This window comes from Catharus ustulatus, chromosome 4, assembly GCF_009819885.2.
Source record: "Catharus ustulatus isolate bCatUst1 chromosome 4, bCatUst1.pri.v2, whole genome shotgun sequence".
In the NCBI taxonomy this organism is placed as follows: Eukaryota; Metazoa; Chordata; class Aves; order Passeriformes; family Turdidae; genus Catharus; species Catharus ustulatus.
This window is the reverse complement of record NC_046224.1, coordinates 19924072-19931060: the sequence shown is the minus strand read 5'-3', so window position 1 is coordinate 19931060 and position 6989 is coordinate 19924072.

Genomic DNA, 6989 nt, shown 5'->3' with positions numbered 1-6989 from the left:
TTTCTCTGCACGGGACATGGCAAATGCCTTCAACCTGTCCAGCGATGACAGTGAGTTGGAGTGAGGATGGGGGAAGAGAGTATACAAGGAAGCCATGCAGCTTTACTTTGGTAAATCAGACCTCTGGACTCTGAATCAGCTCTGACTACTTCAAGCCCTTATCAATAAAATGGGCTAATTTATATCCATAGCAGAAGCTGGTAAAACTGCTAAAAGAAAATATCAGGTTTTACTTTTCACTGTAAAGGATTTCATCCAAATCATGTAAGAAATTTTTCTCTGATCATGGCTGCATAGCAAGTTGAGAAAACCACAAGTTAATTCACTGTGGGAAAAATACTCGTAGTTATGTATAAAAAACTCCAGCCCCAAACCAACAAGAAGATTATGCTTTTAGGATTCCCTGAGTAAGCAGAAGTGGTGAAGCTAGTGTTGTTGTCCTGGATGAGCCTATGTTCATTCATAGACTGCGTTGCTATGGAGTTTCTTAAGGCATATCAATAATAAGGGATCTGGTGATTCCTGTATCCACATGGCACCTCCCTCTTGGTCCTTCTAGACCACTTTGATCTTTTGCACCTGGTGTTTTAATTGTTATTGCTGTGCTATTGCCTGTCATGGATAGGAAGGAGCTAAAACCACATTTTCCTCTTTCTTTTCTGCTTAGTGTTTCTTCCAATCTTCCTCTCCTTTTTCTCCTATGATAATGGGAAAGCAAACAAGGGAAGTAAGATTAGGGATGTTGATGGGAAATTCCTTTCCTCTCTCTGCTTCCCTTTCTGATAACATGTGCCTGTACTGCTTCTCTAACTCCTTCTGGTCCTGAAGTTGTCACTTTATGTCTGTCTCTCATTCAGTCACCCAACTCTGTTTTCCTGTCCGGTTCCTGGATAGGTTAATTAGTCATATCTATCATAGAAGTCCTCAGAAGGGCTATGTGTGAATTCTTTCCTGCTAAAGTTAATATTTCAGATCTTGACAAGTATCTCATTGGCAATTTTGCAAGTCTTCATGAAGATAGATTTCAGGATCAAGTAATTGTTATAGAAATTGGCTTATGTTATTCAAGTACTAAGTACCATCACCTGCACCAAGTTTTTCACTTTGGATCAAGGATGCACTTGTAATACATTGAGAGTGCTGTTTGCCAACTCAGACATGTAAAGATAGATGCATAAACTTCTGACCTTGCCTTACTTTGTAAGAGAATCTGTGCTCAGTAGCCTGGTCAGTTGGTCGTAATTTATCATGTAAAAAGAAGCACCAAGCTAGGTAGGATTCTCTGAGTAATATTCTTCAGGGTAGTTGCCACAGAGAAATAATTTACTTTTATTTATTTAGAAAATGACTTTTACTAAATCCGTGCCTGTTTACAAGACTTCCTTGCAAAACATGACAGAGAACAAATCAACCAAGATAATAATATAGCATGTTTTCCTGTTGAACAGAAATGTCTTGTTTTTGGATTGGCTTGCAACAATAATATATTATTTTCCTGAGTAGTATTTTAAAGAATAAGTAATATTAATGTAATAATGGATAATCAAAAGATAAACATTAGTTCTTAAACAGTGAAATACCTTTTGTTGTTCAGACAATCATAACAAATAAATAATTCATGACAATAAAGCCAAGAAAGAACAATATTAATTTTTTTAGTTGGAAATCATTCATCATTTCCATGATGAAACTTGCAGTAAGACATTTCCATATATCTGTTTTCATTATCTTTTAGAAAGTCTATTATTTGAGAAGTTAGCTCCATAACAGTAATTTCAATTCTAGTACTTTGGAAAATGTAAGTTTACAAGTTTACAAAATCCCCCTTAAATATGTCTATTTGGAGTAATTTTTACAGACCAAAAGATAGTCAAGTATAGGCTGTTAGTGATTTCAGATTGTAGACCTGCAATTTAGTAAATGTAAATCTGATACAGGGCTGTCACAAAGAGCTGTTTCCTTCTGATGACACTATTTTAAATAACACAACTGTAAAAAGCTCATTTATCAAGAATGAGATGTCCCAGTCCCATGCTGGAGAACATGGAGAAACCAGATTGCACCTAGGCTCTGTTTTTGGGATTGTCTGTACATGCAAATTTCTTTTGTGCTTATGAAGTGCTTATACTCATGATCACATGGTGTAGCTTATTAGGGATACAGCTTGGTGAGATCATTTGTATGCCCTGAGCTTTCAGCAAAAAGGACATATTCATTTTTTAACAAAGGTAAATTCTCAACACATAACTTATTTACTGTGTCACAAGGATGAGAGAGGCCATTGAGGTTTATTTTTCTTCTTCATTCCCTCATCCCTTTTGTTGGCAGAAAAAAATAAGGTGACTGAAAGTGAGCCTAAACCTCTCCTCTCTGCTCTTGGAGAGCTTGTCAACCTGAGTTTTTAGGATCCATTTCTTGTATTTAGTGAACTACAGAAAAAAGAATCCGCAGTTTGACTTGTCACAGCTTCCATGTGACAAGTGATGGTTTATAGTATATTTGGTGACACCATTAATAAATTACCTGCTTTAGGAAGGACCTTAGTGTAATAAAATATGGCAGTTTCTTGAAAATAACTGCAAGAAAAATTTCTCCACTTTTCTCTGACCTGAATGATCTCTTTTCACAGTAGAATCTTTGCCATTAATGCATAATTGCTGCGGGCAGTCCTGGACACCAAGTGCATGTCTTGACTGTGTCTAACCACATTGGTGTAAGTTGTAGGTGGCCCCCTTCTCTCATTTTCCATAGGGGGAAAACCCAGGCAGGGAAGGAGGAGGATGTGACATGCTCCCGTGGCTCCCCCATGATAGAATATTGGGACAGCAAGGTTAATGGTGATTCTAACATTCTCTTCTCAAATTTAAGAAAAATATGTGCCAATAGGTTTACTTGTAGTAAAATACATATTGACCTTTTCTCTTTTGCACCCTACTCTACCACCTACATTTTACACTAACAAGAGTTTAAATTGAAAGTGTGGGGCATCTTCTGAGAGGAACTGGCACTTGTGCCCCTTGTGAAGATGAAAATGTTAGTGCCAATTATCTGTTCCAGTAGGAACAGATTATCTTTACCCTAATTTCATCAGATCAAAAGCCAGCTCTTCACAATTTTATGCATGAGTGTGGTGTTAGCAGAAGCTCTATTACTCTGGTTATTAATGGGCGTAAAGGATGTTTATCGAAAGGTGTGTAGTTCATTGAGCACTCTCTGAACTGAGTTTCTCAGAATCCAAGGATTTGTTTTCTGTGCTGAATGTAATGGAAAACACTTTCCGTTTTAGTCATCGTATTTACTATGTGCTGCTTCTCAAATCTGTCATCATGCTGTTCTTCTTGCCTCATGTTTTCATCCTTTTCTCTCTGTACTGCAGGTTATTTTGATCCAGGCTTTTATTTTCTTTCAGCTGGATAATTAATAGGGCTGACTTCACTCCTTTTATGCCCGTGCTGAATTTGCCTCATTTCTATTTTACTTTTCAATTCATACGTCAGCCGAGGTCTCTAGTTACAATAGCTTCATGTTTCCTGGAAGCTCTGCGTCATGGGGCCAAATTTATATCTAGTGTATTTTCCATTGACACAAAATTACTCCAAGAATGAATCATCTTTATGTTTACATTCATCTGGTCTTATTTTCTTCCTCAGACACTGTTCATTTGTACCAGCCATGTAACACTTGTAGTAGTTTGAATTATATGAAATCAAATAACATTGTTTTGGGGACTTGGCAAATACAACAACAATGAAATAAAATTATGAAACTCACAGATCCAGGCTAGACCTGTTTCTTTGACATAGTGTACGTAGTATGCATGGTAAGTACTAAATCTTATTACAGTCTATTTTTCACTGTCTTGAAGAAAAAGAAATGTAAGATGGGAAAACAGATTTTAGAGATAATCTTGCATTTTTGAGTACAAAAGCTCAAGACATCTCTGGCTACCGTGAAGAACAAAAAAGATGGCTAGCAGTCAACTAGATTTAAAGTGATGCACACTTAAAACACATAGAGAACAACCATTTTTATGATCTGTTGTAGGTGCTTAATATGGAGGTAAACAATGGGGCTTTTCATTGTGTTTGTTAATAATGCTACAAAACCAAACATAAAAATATGTAAAAATATGACCAAAGCTGCAATTTATTTAAATCTAGTGATTCCTTCCTCAAATGCTCGCCATCAATCTTAAGAGACAAGCATAAGAAATTTATTTTTTTCCCCTCAATTCAGTGCCAGTTTTTGTTCTGTTCTTAGGCGTCTGATAAAGAAATAGGCTACTTCTCTGTGTCTCGTGGCTGTGGTACATTCAGTGAGTCTGTGGGGATGGTCCCTGCACCACTGACACAGCAAAAGGAGCTGTAAGAGAGCAAACGAGTTTCTAAACCTTTTTCATTGATTTCCCTCTGAGCTTAGAGGCAGCAGAAGCTGGTCAGTTTTTATAAGCTCCTTGCCAGCTGGCTGATATACCAGCACATGGTGGGGGAAACTGGGTGTGAGACCCTTCCCTGCCCAGCCAATCCCATCCCCAGACAGTGAAGGAAAAGGAATTCTGTAAAATCATCTGGATTTTATCTGTATCATCATGATGACAGACTCTGTTGTCTCCCACCACACTGAGGTTGAATTTCAACCCATCGTGAGAAGTTTTCACTTTGGTGCAAACTAAAAACAAGTTGTAGAATGTAATAGTTTGATTGATGAAAAAGGAGAGCTTCACATTTTAGTAAAATATATTCTAAAGGAAAGTCTTCCTTCTCACATCTGTTCCTCAGTGATGCATATTGCATAGCACCCAGCTGTTTCTTGTGAAGTCTATTTAGATTTGGGCTTAATAGGTGGGGCGCACTCTATTTACAGCAAGAGAAATTATGGGATCTCTGAAGCCTACTTTATGCATTGTAAACACATTCTGATGCTGTTTCTGCCATGTGATGGGTTAGAAAATTACCCTTAACTTTGTCATTGAGGTGATGCAGATTGGGGCAGGATAAATACCCATGTGGATACTATAGTGTGACAGGAGGTCTTTGAAAAAAGTGGCTGGTGCAATAGGTCCCAAGCCATGAGGCACAAAAATAAGAAAGAGATGCAAGGAGAACTGGAGGGGAAGTCGAGCTGAGAGTCTTTTTAAATGCATATCTTCAGTTTCTTTCACACATATTTTCACAGAAGTAAAACTTGTGATTTGTAATCCTTGCATGCTCTGTTTTTTAAGCTATAAATGAAACCAGAAAAAATAGTTTGGGGTTTTATTTTAGTTGTCAAAACTCTCAGCAAATTTAGTCCTAAATTCACTAAAACATTGTGTCTAAAAGAAAAAGACAAGCTTTGACAGCTGTATTTTTGCAAATTTGTGGTAAAAGTGAGAAGTGACAAACATTGTTCACTAAAGAGCCAGACAGAAAAATTACTCTTTTCTTACTTCTTTCTACCTAGTCGTTCTGGACTATAATTTTGGAAGATGTGAGAAACCCAGATTCAATTTCCTTGCAATTCAAGGGGATTTGAACCCATTATCTCAAAACAGAGTTCACCAACCAGTACCGGATGTGTTACTCCAGAGTGGATTTCTCTCCAGTACTCTTTCTAATGTTGTTCAGCATCGCAGAATGCTCTTTGTGGAGAAAGGTTAGGAACTTTGCTCTCTTGCCTATTTTTTGACTTTACCCTGGCAGATACTTCATGTAAAGTGGACCTACTGCAATAGGAGTGATTAAGAACCAGCACTCATGTATACCTTAAAGTGGTTTAGGCTCTCCCTGGGAGATGGGACATGAGTATAACTGATTCTAGGAAGTGGAGGGGTCCTGCATCCTTCTAAATAAGCTTAACTCCAGATACCCTGTTTCTTTCAAATATTTTAAATCTGCACTATTAGTGTGTGTGATATAAGGAAGAAGTACTGAATATTAATTTCGTTGAATCTGAATATTTATTTATTTGAATTGGCATCCTCTTGTATTGCAAGTACAAGAGCCCAAATACTTTCCTTATTGTTTCTTTCAAGGTTGTCCACCTGTGAGAGACCCAGAGTGAAAGATGTAAAACCTCATTGCGAAAGATATAAGACTCGACTCACTAAAGCCTTTAGGGAACAGACAGAAGTGCCTGTCACAACCTTGTGGTATCAACCAAGCAGGAGTGAACAAGTTGTTTTAAAATAATATTTCACTCAGCCTTTACAGGTCCTGCAGGCATTTCAGGCACTGATGAGAGATCAAGGTAAGTTGGCAGGAATACTTACTGTTTTGAATAATAAGCAATTATAATTGAGGAAAAAAAACCAAAAAGCAAAACCTCAAAACTACAAAGACTAATGGGAGCATTTGTACATGAATGTGACTTGCAGTTGTTTATCTCCCAGTATGTGATCTTGAACAAATTCTGACCAAGTACTGTCTGTTCACTGCTTTAATATCTACAAGCCTTCCTTAAAGGAAAGATGCACTCACTTTTATCATCTTATCAACTTCATGTGAAACAGAACCTTTTAGTCGAAAACAGCCTTGTCCTGAAGGTGCTTTGCAAAGCAGGAGGTCTCTGAAGACTTATTGTGCACTGACATATAAGCAAATGGAATGAGCAGGTGTGTTTGACAATAACTTTTACACAGTGTTTTGTTTAAAAGTCTGGGAGAGCTGTCCAGCTATGCTGCATAGTCTTGTTCCTTTTTTTTTAATCTCAAAAAGTCAGTCTGGCAGAACTAGGGTGAAAAGAAGCAGCTCTTACATGTTTAAGTGGACCTCTAGTTTATCAGGCTTTTGCTAAACAGTGGTAACTTGGATTATATGCAGATGGTTTCCATGTGGTGGTACTCCTGTATTTGTGAGGTTCTGAGATGGGAATGCTGTTTTCAGTATGAATTAATGTATAAAAAGTTGTTAATTGGTAGATTAATGTCTTGCGAAACAACTTTTTTAGTGTTCTCAGCTATTTTTGACACAATGATAGCAGTTACCAAATGCAAGTATTCTTCCACATCA